This window comes from Lampris incognitus, chromosome 9 (genome assembly GCF_029633865.1).
Source record: "Lampris incognitus isolate fLamInc1 chromosome 9, fLamInc1.hap2, whole genome shotgun sequence".
Lineage (NCBI taxonomy): Eukaryota > Metazoa > Chordata > Actinopteri > Lampriformes > Lampridae > Lampris > Lampris incognitus.
In genome coordinates, this window is record NC_079219.1 from 58,266 (window position 1) to 73,661 (window position 15,396).

A 15,396-nucleotide genomic window follows, 5' to 3' on the forward strand; every position below is an offset into this window, starting at 1 on the left:
ACCACTCAGAGCACGCTCTTTGCCTCAAAAGGACAGAGCTTGTAATCAAATCACTTCTCTGTACCTGCTTCATGCTAAGGAAGAAGCACCGTAGCTCATCATCGTGGGTGGTGGACTCACACTTAAACATTTTTCAAACCAAGAACGACAGAAATGACCGCTGAAAGTGTAGTCTTCTGAATCTTTTGGATAAAATTAATGGCCGTCTCTTCCTACATCTTTTGGCCAGGGTTGGCGTAGGGTTACAGTGAGGGTTTTTCCTACTCAAAAGTAGTTCCACAAACAATACCACAGCAACAGACAGTCTGCCTGAGCAGATAAAACTCCTACACTAAACCTATCCCAACCCTTACAGAAAGATGTAGAAAGAGCCATCCGTTAATTATATCCAAACCGTAAGCTCCGTGACAGTATTTTCCGTCAAATACCATTGCCGTGGTTAGCTTGACTTCTGCTAAGAATTAATCCCACAAAGAATACCATAGCAACAGAGACTGTCTTGGCAGTTGCCAAGCTAACCATTGCAATGGCATTTCTGATGGAAAGTACAGAGCTTCTCGGTGTGAAAGGTTTGGATAAAAATCAACATACGGCTCTTTCAACACGTAAGGGTAGGGTTTGTGTTAAGGTAAAGGTTTTACCTGCTCGGGCAGAAAATCCCACAGCAACAGATTTTAACTCTTCATGTTAGCCACGCCAACCATGGCAATGGCATTTTTGATGGGAGATACTAGGCTTCTCCGAGTGAAAGGTAAGGGTTAGAATTGAATGCCAGAGCCAACACATGTCAACCAGGCGCCTCAACAATGCCCAAATACTGGCTTACAGATACCCCCAGGTTTAGGGTTACGAATTTGGAGAGAGTTTGATGGATTGGGTATAGGATCTATTTGGAGGTTGTTTATTCTTTACACTTGATCCCCCATTGTCTTCCCTCTTGTTTATCCCGTTTTAAACTTGAAAAGTTGTTGGTGGGGTTTGCAGCAATACAAGTGAGTTTCTTTTATTGAATTGCACTTCTACAATCGTCATGTTTTTAGGGTTTGGACTAAGTTTTAGGGGTAGGTTTAAATAAAATTGATGAATTTCTACATTTTTGCCCCTCCTTTTTACCACACCGAACAGGCTCCTTCCTCTTGATAACTCCATAAAAGCAACACTGAACGGTCACGAAAAGCACAGAGTGAGTGATTAAACCACTTCTCTGTACCTGCTTCGCGGTCAGGGAGAAGCACCCCAGGCTCATCATGGTGAGTGGCGGGACTCGCACTTTAGAAAAACATTTCTCAAGATAAAAACTAAAGAAATTATCTCTGAAATTAGTATTAGGCTTTGATAAACTCAATGGATGGCTCTATATCTTTCGGTTACGGTTGGGGTAAGAGTTTTATCTGCTCTGGCAGACAATACCACAGCAATAGAGACCAACTCGTCGCAGTAGCCAAGCTAACCACGGCAATGGTATTTCTGATGGAAAGTAGAGAGCTTCTCAGAGTAAAAGCTTTGCATAAAATTAACGGACAGCGCTTTCTACATATTTCGCTTGAGGTAGGATTTGGGTTAGGGTAAGGGTTTTATCTGCTTAGCCACACAATCCCAAAGAAAACACTACAGTAACAGAGACAAACTCTTCATAGTAGCCAAACTAACCACAGCAAAGTCATTTCTGATGTTAAGTACCGAGCTTCTCGGAGTGATAGTTCCGGATGAAATTAACAAACGACTCTTTCTACATGTTTCACGTAAGAGTAAGGGTTTTATCTGCTCAGCCAGATAATCCCAAAAAATACCACAGCAACAGACAGTCTTGGTGGTAGCCAATGGCATTTCTGATGGAGAGTAGCAAGCTTCTCACAGCGATAGCTTTGGCTAAAATAAACGGATGGCTCTTTCTACATGTTTCAGTTGGTTTAGTGTAAGTGTTTTACCTGCTCAGGCAGACAATCCCACACAAAATAGCACAGCAACAGAGACTAACACTTCACGGTAGCCAAGCTAAACACAGCAAGGAAAATTCAGAAATTAAGTACCGACTTATTCGTACTCGAAATTTTAGATCAAACTAACTGACTTTCTTCATGTTTTGGTTGAGGGTTTTATCAGCTCAGGAAAACTATCTCACAGCAACAGAGACTAACCCTTCGCAGTAGCAAAGCTCGCCACGGCAATGGCATTTCTGATGGAAAGTACCCAGCTTCTCGGAGTGACAGTTTTGGATGTTACTGACGTAAGCTCTTTCTACAACGTTTCGTTTTAGTTAGCATAAGTGTTTTACCTCCTCAGGCAGACAATCCCACAGCAACAGAGACTAACTTCATCGTAACCAAGCTAAATACAGCAATGGCACTGCTCTTCTCAAGTACCGACGTTCTGAGAGACAGTTTCGGAAAAAAATTTCACGGAGGCTGTTTCTACATGTTTCACTTAGCGTAAGGGTTTTATCAGCTCAGGCAGACAATCGCACAGAGAATACCACAGCAACAGAGACTAACTCTTCGTAGTAGCCAAGCTAACTACAGCAAATGGCATTACTGATGGAAATTACCAAGCTTCTCGGAGTGAAAGTTTTGGATAACATTAATGGACGGCTCTTTCTAAATGTTTCATTTATAGTAAGGATTTTATCTGTTCAGGCGGACAATCCTGCAGATATTACAATAGCAACAGAGACCAACTCTTCGTGGTAGCCAAGCTAACCACGGCAATGGCATTTCTGATGGAAAGTACCAAACCTCTGAGTATACGTTTTAGATAAAATTAATGGACGGCTCTTTCTACATTTTTCGCTTAGTTGTAAGGGTTTTATCAGCCAAACAATCACACAGAGAATACCAGAGCAACAAAGTCAAACTCTTCATTGTAGCCATGGAGTAATAGTTTTGGATGAAATTAATGGACGACTCCGTCTACATATTTCGCTTAATTGTAAGGGTTTTATCAGCTCAGGCAGTCAATTGCACAGAACATACCACAGCAACAGAGAAAAACTCTTTGTAGTAGCCAAGCTAACTACGGCAATGGCATTCCTGATGGAAAGTACCAAGCTTCTCGGAGTGAAAGTTTTGGTTAACATTAATGGACGCGTCTTTCTACATGTTTCACTTATGGTAAGGGTTTTATCTGTTCAGGCGGACAATCTCGCAGAAATACAACAGCAACAGAGACTGTCTGCCTAAGCAGATAAAACCCTTATACTAAACCTATCCCAACCCTTACAAAAACATGTAGAAAGAGCCAGCCGCCAATTATATCCGAACCACAAGCTCCGAAACACTCCGTATCTTCCACCAGAAATACCATTGCCGTGGTTAGCTTGGCTCCTGCTAAGAATTAATCCCACAAATAATACCATAGCAACAGAGACTGTCTTGGCGGTTGCCAAACTAATCACTGCAGTGGCATTTCTGATTCGAAGTACAGAGCTTCTCGGAATGCAAAATTTGGATAAAATTAACAGACGGCTCTTTCAACACGTTTGGGTTGGGGTTTGTATTAGGGTAGAGGTTCTACCTGCTCAGGCAGCAAATCCCACAGAAAACCCCACAGCAAGAGAACAACTCTTCGCGGTAGCCAAGCTAACCACGGCTCCGGCATTTCACACTGAACATACTAGGTTAGCTTTATGGTTAGGGTTGAATGCCAGAGCCAACACATGTCAACTGAGCACCTCCGCCAATGCCCAAGTGCTGGATTAGAAATACCCCCAGGATTCGGGTTAGGGATATGGATAGAGTTTGATTGGTTAAGTCTGGGGGCAATTTGGGTGTTTATTCATTACAACTGATCTCCCAGTCTTATATCTTGATTACTTTATCCCGTTTTAAACTTGAAAAGTTGTTGGTGGGGTTTGGAACAATACAAGTGTTTGTCGTTTGTTTGTTTTGTTTTTTTTTTCAAATTGAACTTTTCTGCAATTACAATTTAATGTTTTAAGAGTTAAGAGTAAGGTTTAGGGTTAGATCAAATTGATGAATTTCTGCACTTTTTTCCTTTTTACCACTCAGAACATGCCCCTTCTCTTGATGCTCCCATAAAAGGAACATTGAACGTCATCTAAAGCACAGAGCTTGTGATTAAACAACTTCTCTGTACCCGCTTAGCGCTCAGGAAGAAGCACCCCAGCTCATCATGGTGGGTGGCGGGACTCGCACTTTAGAAAAACATTTCTCAAGATAAAAACTAAAGAAATTATCCCCGAACTTAGTATTAGATTTTGATAAACTCAATGGATGGCTCCATATCTTTCGGTTACGGTTGGGGTAAGAGTTTTATCTGCTCTGGCAGACAATACCACAGCAATAGAGACCAACTCGTCGCAGTAGCCAAGCTAACCACAGCAATGGTATTTCTGATGGAAAGTAGAGAGCTTCTCAGAGTAAAAGCTTTGCATAAAATTAACGGACAGTGCTTTCTACATGTTTCGCTTGAGGTAGGATTTGGGTTAGGTTAAGGGTTTTATCTGCTCAGCCACACAATCCCAAAGAAAATACCACACCAACAGAGACAAACTCTTCATAGTAGCCAAACTAACCACAGCAAAGTCATGTCTGATGGAAAGTACCGAGCTTCTCGGAGTGATAGTTCCGGATGAAATTAACAGACGACTCTTTCTACATGTTTCACGTAAGAGTAAGGGTTTTATCTGCTCAGCCAGATAATCCCAAAGAAATACCACGGCAACAGACAGTCTTGCTGGTAGCCAAGTCAACCATGGCAATGGCATTTCTGATGGAGAGTAGCAAGCTTCTCGCAGCAATAGTTTTGGGTAAAATAAACGGATGGCTCTTTCTACATGTTTCGCTTAGCGTTTTATCAGCTCAGGCAGTCAATCACACAGAGAACACCACAGCAACAGAGACTAACTCTTCGTAGTAGCCAAGCGAACTACGGCAATGGCATTCCTGATGGAAAGTACCAAGTTTCTTGCAGTGAAAGTTTTGGATACAATTAATGAAAGGCTATTCTACATATTTCACTTATAGTAAGGGTTTTATCTATTCAGTCGGACAATCCCGCAGAAACACAATAGAAACAGAGACTAACTCTTCATGGTAGCGAAGCAAACCAAGGCAATGTCATTACTGAGGGAAGGTACCAAGATTCTCGGAGTGAAAGTTTTGGATAAAATTACTGGACAGTTCTTTCCACATATTTCGCTTAGTGTAAGGGTTATATCAGCTCAGGCAGACAATTACACAGAGAACACCACAGCAACAGAGACTAACTCTTCGTAGTTGCCAAGCTCAACACAGCAATGGCATTACTGATGGAAAGTACCAAGCTTCTCAGAGTCTAAGTTTTGGATAAAATTAATGGACGGCTCTTTCTACAGGTTTCGCTTAGCGTAAGGGTTTCATCAGCTCAGGCAGTCAATCGCACAGAGAATACCATAGCAACAGACACCAACTCTTCGCAGTAGCCAAGCTAACCATGGGAATGGCATTTCAGATGGAAAGTACCAAGCTTCTCGGAGTTAAAGTTTTGGATAACATTAATGGACAGCTCTTTGTACATGTTTCGCTTAGCATTAGTGTTTTATCAGCTCAGGCAGTCAATCGCACAGAGAACACCACAGCAACAGAGACTACATCTTCGTAGTAGCCAAGCTTACTACGGAAATGGCATTCCTGATGGGAAGTACCAAGCTTCTCGAAGTGAAAGTTTTGGATAACATTATTGGACGGCTCTTTCTTCATGTTTCACTTATGGTAAGGGTTTTATCTGTTCAGTCGGACAATCGCGCAGAAATACAACAGCAACAGAGACTAACTCTTTGTGGTAGCCAAGCAAACCAGGACAATGGCATTACTGAAAAGTACCAAGATTCTCGGAGTGAAAGCTTTGGATAAAATTACTGGACAGCTCTTTCTACATGTGTCGCATAGTATAAGGGTTTTTATCAGCTCAGACAGACAATCGCACAGAGAACACCACAGCAACAGAGACTAACTCTTCGTAGTAGCCAAGCTAACTACAGCAATGGCATTCCTGATGGAAAGTACCAAGCTTCTCGGAGTGAAAGTTTTGTATAACATTAATGGACGGCTCTTTCTACATGTTTCACTTACGGTAAGGGTTTTATCTGTTCAGGCAGACAAACCCACAGAAATACAACAACAACAGAGACTAACTCTCTTCGTGGTAGCCAAGCTAACCACAGCAATGGCATTTCTGATGGAAAGTACCAAGCTTTTTGGAGGGAAAGATTTGGGTAAAATTAATGCCCGGCGTTTTTACATATTTCGCTTAGTGTAAGCGTTTTATCCATTTAGGCGGACAATCCCTCAGAAATACAACAGCAACAGAGACCAACTCTTCGTGGTAGCCAAGCTAACCACGGCAATGGAATTTCTGAAGCAAAGAACCGAGCTTCTTGGACTGAATGTTTTGCATAAAATTAACGGACGGCTCTTCCTACATGTTTTGGTTGGGTTAGGGCAAGTATGTTACCTGTGTAAGCAGACAATCGCAGAAATACAACAGCAACAGAGACTAACTCTTCATTGTAGCCAAGCTAACTACGAAAATGGAATTTCTGATGGAAAGTACCAAGCTACTCGTAGTAAAAGTTTTGGATAAAATTACTGGACGGCTTTTTCTATATATTTCGCTTAGTTGTAAGGGCATTATCTGCTCAGGCAGACAATCGCACAGAGAATACCACAGCAACAGAGACCAACTCTTCGCAGTAGCGAAGCTAACCACCGCAATGGCATTTCTGAAGGAAAGAACCGACCTTCGACTGAAAATTTTGGATGAAATAAACGGAGTGCTTTCAATATGTTTCGCTTAGAGTAATGGGTTTATCTGTTTAGGCGGACAATCCCTCAGAAATAGAACAGCGACAGAGACTTAACTCTTCGTGGTAGCCAAGGTAACCATGGCAATGGCATTTTTGAAGGAAAAACCGAGCATCTTGGAGTGAAAGTTTTGGACAAAATTAACGGATGGCTCTTACATGTTTTGGTTGGGTTAGGGCAAGTGTGTTACCTGTTTAAGCAGATAATCGCACAGAGAATACCATAGCAACAGAGACTAACTCTTCATTGTAGCCAAGCTAACCACAGCAATGGCATTTATGATGGAAATTAGAGGTACTCGTAGTAAAAATTTTGAATAAAATTACTGAACGGCTCTCTCAACATATTTCAGTTAGTATAAGGGTTTTATCAGCTCAGGCAGTCAATCACACAGAGAACACCACAGCAACAGAGACTAACTCTTTGTCGTACCCAAGCTAACTACGGCAATGGCATTCCTGATGGAAAGTACCAAGCTTCTCGGAGTGACAGTTTTGGATATCATTAATGGACGGCTCTTTCTAAATGTTTCACTTATGGTAAGGGTTTTATCTGTTCAGGCAGACAATCCCGCAGAAATACAACAGCAATAGAGACTGTCTGCCTAAGCAGATAAAACCCTTATACTAAACCTATCCCAACCCTTACAAAAACATGTAGAAAGAGCCAGCCGCTAATTATATCTGAACCAAACGCTCCGAAACACTCAGAATATTCCACCAGAAATACCATTGCCGTGGTTAGCTTGGCTCCTGCTAAGAATTAATCCCACAAATAATACCATAGCAACAGAGACTGTCTTGGAGGTTGCCAAGCCAACAATAGCATTTCTGATGGAAAGTACAGAGCTTCTCGGTATGCAAGATTTGGATAAAACTAACAGACGGCTCTTTCAACACATTTGGGTTGGGTTTGTATTAGGGTAAAGGCTTTATCTGCTCAGGCAGCAAATCCCACAGAAAACCCCTCAGCAACAGAGACCAACTCTTGGCAGTAGCCAAGCTAACCACAGCAACAGCATTTCAGATTGAAAATACTAGGTTAACTTTATGGTTAGGATTGAATGCCAGAGCCAACACATGTCAACTGAGCACCTCTGCCAATGCCCAAGTGCTGGATTAGAAATACACCCAGGATTAGGGATATGGATAGATTGGTTAAGTCTAGGAGCAAATTGGGTGTTTATTCGTTATAACTGATCTCCCTTTGTCTTATATCTTGATTACTTTATCCCGTTTTAAACTTGAAAAGTTGTTGGTGGGGTTTGAAACAATGCAAGTGTTTTTTTTTTTTTTTTTTTTTTTTTAATTGAACTTTTCTGCAATTGCAATTTAATGTTTTAAGAGTTAAGACTAAGGTTTAGATCAAATTGATGATTTTCTGCACTTTTTTCCTTTTTACCATTCAGAACATGCCCCTTCTCTTGATGCTCCCATGAAAGGAACATTGAACATCATCTAAAGCACAGAGCTTGTGACTAAACCACGTCTCTGTACCCGCTTAGCGCTCAGGAAGAAGTACCCCAGCTCATCGTCGTGGTGGCGGGACTCACTTTAGAAAAACATTTCTCACGATAAAACTAAAGAACCTATCCCTGAAAATAGGATTAGGTTTGGCTAAACGTAACGGATGGCTCTATATCTTTGGGTTAGGGTAAGGGTTTCATCTGCTCTGGCACACAATCCTACAGAGAATACCACAGGAAGACACCAACTCGTCGCAGTAGCCAAGCTAACCATGGCAATGGCATTTCTGATGGAAAGTACTCAGCTTTTCAGAGTAAAAGATTTGCATAAAATGAACAAAGAGCTTTCTACATGTTTCACTTGAGATAAGGTTTGGGTTAGGGCTTATCTGCTCAGTCAGACAATCCCACAAAAAAATACGACAACAGAGAATAACTCTTAGCAGTAGCCAAGCTATCCATGACAGTCATTTCTGATGGAAATACTGAGATTTTCCAACTGAAAGGTTTGGATAAAATTAACAGATTGCCCTTTCTACATCTTTCGTTTAGGGATGAGTTAGGCTAAGAGTATTGTCTGCTCAGGCAAACAATACAACAGACAATACCACATCAACAGCGACTACCTCTTCGCAGTAACATTTCTGAACATGGAGTGATATTTTCAGATAAAATTAATGGATTGCTCTTTCTAGATGTTTCGGTTGGGATAGGGTTAGGGTTTCACCTGCTAAAGCAGAAAATCTTACAGAGAATACCACTGCAACAGAGAATAACTTCGATAGACAAGCTAACCACGGTAATGGTATTTCTGATGGAATGTACCAAGCTGCTCAGAATAAAATCTTGTGATAAAATTAATGGACGGCTCCTTCTACATGTTTCACTTAGGGTAAGAGTTTTATCAGCTCAGGTAGACAATCAAACAGAGAATACCACAGCAACAGAGTCTAACTCTTCATAGTAGCCAAACTAACCACAACAAAGTCATTTCTGATGTAAAGTATCGAGCTTCTCGGAGTGATAGTTCCGGATGAAATTAACAGATGACTCTTTCTACATGTTTCACTTAAGAGAAAGGGTTTTATCTGCTCAGCCGGATAATCCCATAGAAGTACCACAGTACCAGACAGTGTTGGTGGTAGCCAAGCCAACCACGGCAATGGCATTTCTGACGGAGAGCAGCGAGCTTGTCGCAGCGATAGTTTTGGGTAAAATAAACGGATGGTTCTTTCTACATACATGTTTGGGTTGGGGTCAGTGTTTTACCTGCTCAGGCAGACAATCCCACAGCGACAGAGACTACCACTTCGCGGTAGCCAAGCTAAACACAGAAATGACAATTTTGAAATAAAGTACCGAATTCTCGTAGTCAATTTTGGATCAAATTAACTGATGACTTTCTTCATGTTTTGGTTGACGTAGGGTTTGGGATTGGTTAAGGGTTTTGTCTACTCAGGCAAACAATCTCAGAGCAACAGAGACTAACTCTTCGCAGTAGCCAGGCTAACCACGGCAATCGGATTTCTGATGGAAAGTACCAAGCTTCTCGGAGTGAAAGTCTTGGATAAAATTAACGGACGGCTCCTTCCATGTTTCGCTTAGTTTAAGGGTTTTATCAGCTCAGGCAGACAATCGCACAGAGAATACCACAGCAACAGAGACTAACTCTTCGCAGTAGCCAAGGTAACCACGGCAATGGCATTTCTGACAGAAAGTACCAAGCTTCTCAGAGTGAAAGTCTTGGATAAAATTAACTGACAGCTCTTTCTATATCTTTCGCTTAGTGTAAGGGTTTTATCAGCTCAGGCAGACAATCGCACAGAGAATACCACAGCAATAGAGACTAACTCTTCGCAGTAGCCAAGCTAACCACGCCAATTGCATTCCTGAAGGAAAGAACCAAGCTTCTCGTAGTAAAAGTTTTGGAAATAAATCAACGGATGGTCCTTGCTACATGTTTCGGTTGACAGTGTTTGAGTTTAGTGTCAAGTGTTTCTGCTCAGGCGAACAGTGCCCAAGCACTGGCTCAGCGATACCCCAATATGAGAGTTATGGAGAGATTGATGGGTTCAATTTGGATATTTTTTGTTCTTTACAACTGATCTGCCACTGTCCTGTATTTTGATTAGTTTATCCCGTGTTAAACTTGAAAAATTGCTGGTGAGGTTTGGAGCATTATAAATCTTTTTTTTTTTTTTTAAATTGAAGTTCTCTGCTATGGCAGTTTGTTGTTAGAGTTATGTTTCAATAAAATAGATAGATTTCTCCATTTTACCAATCAGAGGATGCATCTTGCCTCAAAAGCACACAGCTTGAGATTATCCACCGTTTATCCTGATTTAAACTTGAAAAGTTGTTGATGGGGTTTGGAGCATAAGTGATTTTTTTTTTTTAATTGAAATTCACTGCTATTGCAGGTTAATGTTTTTAGAGTTAGGTTTAAAATAAAAGTAATTGATGGCTTTCTCAATTTTTTTCTTTTACCACTCAGAGCACACTCTGCCTCAAAAGCACAGAGCTTGTAATCAAATCACTTCGCTGTACCTGCTTCATGCTCAGGAAGAAGCACCACAGCTCATCATCGTGGGTGGCGGACTCACACTTAGAAACATTTTTCAAGCCAAGAACGACAGAAATGACTGCTGAAAGTGTAGTCTTCTGAATCTTTTGGTTAGGATTAGGTTGGCATAATTTGATGGAAATGGCATTTCTGATGGAAAGTACCGAGCTTCTCGAAATGAAAGTTTTGGATAAAATTAATGGAGGTCTCTTTCTACATCTTTTGGCCAGGGTTGGCGTAGGGTTACAATGAGGGTTTTTCCTACTCAAAAGTAGTTCCAAAGAGAATACCACAGCAGCAGACACTGTCTGCCTGAGCAGATAAAACTCTTATACTAAACCTATCCCAACCCTTACAGAAAGATGTAGAAAGAGCCATCCATTAATTATATCCAAACCTCAAGCTCCGTGACATTATTTTCCGTCAAATACCATTGCCGTGGTTAGCTTGACTTCTGCTAAGAATTAATCCCACAAAGAATACCATAGCAACAGAGACTGTCTTGGCGGTTGCCAAGCTAACCATTGCAATGGCATTTCTGATGGAAAGTACAGAGCTTCTCGGTGTGAAAGGTTTGGATAAAAATCAACATACGGCTCTTTCAACACGTAAGGGTAGGGTTTGTGTTAAGGTAAAGGTTTTACCTGCGCAAGCAGAAAATCCCACAGCAACAGAGATGAACTCTTCATGTTAGCCACGCCAACCATAGCAATGGCATTTTTGATGGGAAATACTAGGCTTCTCCGAGTGAAAGGTAAGGGTTAGAGAATTGAATGCCAGAGCCAACACATGTCAACCAGGCGCCTCAACAATGCCCAAATACTGGCTTACAGATACCCCCAGGTTTAGGGTTACGAATTTGGAGAGAGTTTGATCGATTGAGTATAGGATCTATTTGGAGGTTGTTTATTCTTTACACTTGATCCCCCATTGTCTTCCCTCTTGATTAGTTTATCCCGTTTTAAACTTGAAAAGTTGTTGGTGGGGTTTGCAGCAATACAAGTGGATTTCTTTTATTGAATTGCACTTCTACAATGGTCATGTTTTTAGGGTTAGGACTAAGTTTTAGGGGTAGGTTTAGATAAAATTGATGAATTTCTACATTTTGCCCCTCCTTTTTACCACACCGAACAGGCTCCTTCCTCTTGATAACTCCTTAAAAGCAACACTGAACGGTCACCAAAAGCCCAGAGTGAGTGATTAAACCACTTCTCTGTACCTGCTTCGCGGTCAGGGAGAAGCACCCCAGGCTCATCATGGTGAGTGGCGAGACTCGCACTTTAGAAAAACATTTCTCAAGATAAAAACTAAAGAAATTATCCCCGAAATTACTGTTGGGTTTTGATAAACTCAATGGATGGCTCTATACCTTTCGGTTACGGTTGGGGTAAGAGTTTTATATGCTCTGGCAGACAATCCTACAGACAATACCACAGCAATAGAGACCAACTCGTCGCAGTAGCCAAGCTAACCACGACAATGGTATTTCTGATGGAAAGTAGAGAGCTTCTCAGAGTAAAAGTTTCGCATAAAATTAACGGACAGCGCTTTCTACATGTTTGCTTGAGGTAGGATTTGGGTTAGGTTAAGGGTTTTATCTGCTCAGCCACACAAACCCAAAGAAAATACCACACCAACAGAGACTAACTCTTCAGAGTAGCCTAACTAACCACAGCAAAGTCATTTCTGATGGAAAGTACCGAGCTTCTCGGAGTGATAGTTCCGGATGAAATTAACAGACGACTCTTTCTACATGTTTCACGTAAGAGTAAGGGTTTTATCTGCTCAGCGAGATAATCCCAAAGAAATACCACAGCAACAGACAGTCTTGGTGGTAGCCAAGCCAACCATGGCAATGGCATTTCTGATGGAGAGTAGCAAGCTTCTCGCAGCGATAGTTTTGGGTAAAATAAACGGATGGCTCTTTCTACACGTTTCGGTTGGTTTAGGGTAATTGTTTTACCTGCTCAGGCAGACAATCCCACACAGAATATCAAAGCAACAGAGACTAACACTTCACGGTAGCCAAGCTAAACACAGCAATGAAAATTCTGAAATAAAGTACCGACTTTCTCGTACTCAAAATTTTGGATCAAACTAATTGACTTCATGTTTTGGTTGAGGTAGGGTTTGGGAATGGTTAAGGGTTTTATGTGCTCAGGCAAACAATCTCACAGCAACAGAGACTAACCCTTCGCAGGAACAAGCTCACCACGGCAATGGCATTTCGGATCGAAAGTACCCAGCTTCTCGGAGTGACAGTTTTGGATCTTATTGACGTATGCTCTTGCTACAATGTTCCGATTAGGTTAGCGCAAGTGTTTTACCTGCTCAGACAGACAATCCCACAGCAACAGAGACTAACTTCGTCGTAGCCAAGCTAACCACAGCAATGGCACTGCTCTTTTCAAGTACCGGGTTTGGAAAAAGCTTCGGAAAAAAAATTTCACGGAGGCCGTTTCTACATGTTTCACTTAGGGTAAGGGTTTTATCAGCTCAGGCAGACAATCGCACAGAGAACACCACAGCAACAGAGACTAACTCTTCGTAGTAGCCAAGCTAACTACGGCAACAGCATTCCTGATGGAAAGTACCAAGCGTGTTGGAGTGAAAGTTTTGGATAATATTAATGGACGGCTCTTTCTAAATGTTTCATTTATAGTAAGGGTTTTATCTGTTCAGACGGACAATCCCGCAGAAATACAACAGCAACAGAGACTAACTCTTTGTGGTAGCCAAGCAAACCAGGGCAATGGCATTACTGAAGGAAAGTACCAAGATTCTCGGAGTGAAAGTTAGATAAAATTACTGGACAGCTGTTTCTACATGTTTCGCTTAGGGTAAGGGTTTTATCAGCTCAGGCAGACAATCGCACAGAGAATACCACAGCAATAGAGACTAACTCTTCGTAGTAGCCAAGCCAACTACGGCAACAGCATTCCTGATGGAAAGTACCAAGCTTGTTGGAGTGAAAGTTTTGGATAATATTAATGGACGGCTCTTTCTAAATGTTTCATTTATAGTAAGGGTTTTATCTGTTCAGACGGACAATCCCGCAGAAATACAACAGCAACAGAGACTAACTCTTTGTAGTAGCCAAGCTAACTACGGCAATGGCAGTACTGATGGAAAGTACCAAGCTTCTCGGAGTGAAAATTTTGGGTAAAATTAATAGACGGCTCTATCTACATGTTTCGCTTAGCGTTTTATCAGCTCAAGCAGTCAGTCACACAGAAAACACCACAGCAACAAAAACTAACTCTTCGTAGTAGCCAAGCTAACTACGGCAATGGCATTCCTGATGTAAAGTACAAAGCTTCTCGGAGTGAAAGTCTTGGATAAAATTAATGGACGGCTCTATGTTTCGCTTAGTGTAAGGGTTATATCAGCTCAGGCAGACAATCGCACAGACAATACCACAGCAACAGAGACTAACTCCTCACAGTAGCCAAGCTAACCACAGCAATGGCATTCCTGATGGAAAGTACCAAGCTTCTCGGTGTGAACGTTTTGGATAACATTAATGGACGCCTCTTTCTAAATGTTTCACTTAGGGTAAGGGTTTTATCTGTTCAGTCGGACAATCCCGCAGAAATACAACAGCAACAGAGACTAACTCTTCGTGGTAGCCAAGCTAACTAAGGCAATGGCATTCCTGATGGAAAGTATCAAGTTTCTTGCAGTGAAAGTTTTGGATAACATTAATGAAAGGCTATTCTACATATTTCACTTATAGTAAGGGTTTTATCTGTTCAGTCGGACAATCCCGCAGAAACACAATAGCAACAGAGACTAACTCTTCATGGTAGCCAAGCAAACCCGGGCAATTGCATTACTGAAGTAAAGTACCAAGATTCTCGGAGTGAAAGTTTTGGATAAAATTACTGGACAGCTCTTTCTACAGGTTTCGCTTAGTGTAAGGGTTTTATCAGCTCAGGCAGACAATCGCACAGAGAATAACTCTTTGCAGTAGCCAAGCTAACGCCGGCAATGGCATTTCTCATGGAAAGTACCAAGCTTCTCGGAGTGAAAGTCTTGGATAAAATTAATGGACAGCTCTTTCTACATGTTTCGCTTAGCGTTAGGGTTTTATCAGCTCAGGCAGTCAATCGCACAGAGAATACCACAGCAACAGAGACGAACTCTTCGCAGTAGCCAAGCTAACCACGGCAATGGCATTTCTGATGGAAAGTACCAAGCTTCTCGGAGTGAAAGGCTTAGATAAAATTAATAGACGGCTCTTTCTAGGTTTTGCTTAGCTTAAGGGTTTTATCAGCTCAGGCAGACAATCGCACAGAGAATACCACAGCAACAGAGACGAACTCTTCGCAGTAGCCAAGCTAACCACGGCATTGGCATTTCTGATGGAAAGTACCAAGCTTCTCGGAGTGAAAGTCTTGGATAAAATTAATGGACGTTTCTTTCTATACGTTTCGCTTAGTGTAAGGGTTTTATCAGCTCAGGCAGACAATCACACATTGAATACCACAGCAACAGAGACGAACTCTTCGCAGTAGCCAAGCTAACCACGGCAATTGCATTTCTGATGGAAAGTACCAAGCTTCTCG

General features: G+C 41.6%; 4 non-coding genes and 2 pseudogenes across 4 annotated transcripts; all 6 read right to left on the minus strand.

Annotated features, from left to right (window-relative positions):
• Positions 1-176, minus strand: LOC130118720 (small nucleolar RNA U3; annotated as a pseudogene).
• Positions 177-1,111: 935 nt separating this feature from the next.
• LOC130118717 (small nucleolar RNA U3) lies at positions 1,112-1,333 on the minus strand. Its single transcript, XR_008810787.1, has one exon. It is a non-coding gene; the product is annotated as a small nucleolar RNA U3 (small nucleolar RNA).
• A 2,662-nt stretch (positions 1,334-3,995) lies between these two features.
• LOC130118700 (small nucleolar RNA U3) lies at positions 3,996-4,213 on the minus strand. Its single transcript, XR_008810771.1, has one exon. It is a non-coding gene; the product is annotated as a small nucleolar RNA U3 (small nucleolar RNA).
• A 3,986-nt stretch (positions 4,214-8,199) lies between these two features.
• Positions 8,200-8,410, minus strand: LOC130118721 (small nucleolar RNA U3). The gene has a single exon (XR_008810789.1). It is a non-coding gene; the product is annotated as a small nucleolar RNA U3 (small nucleolar RNA).
• A 2,340-nt stretch (positions 8,411-10,750) lies between these two features.
• Positions 10,751-10,926, minus strand: LOC130118719 (small nucleolar RNA U3; annotated as a pseudogene).
• A 1,022-nt stretch (positions 10,927-11,948) lies between these two features.
• LOC130118718 (small nucleolar RNA U3) lies at positions 11,949-12,164 on the minus strand. The gene has a single exon (XR_008810788.1). It is a non-coding gene; the product is annotated as a small nucleolar RNA U3 (small nucleolar RNA).
• Positions 12,165-15,396: the final 3,232 nt, after the last annotated feature.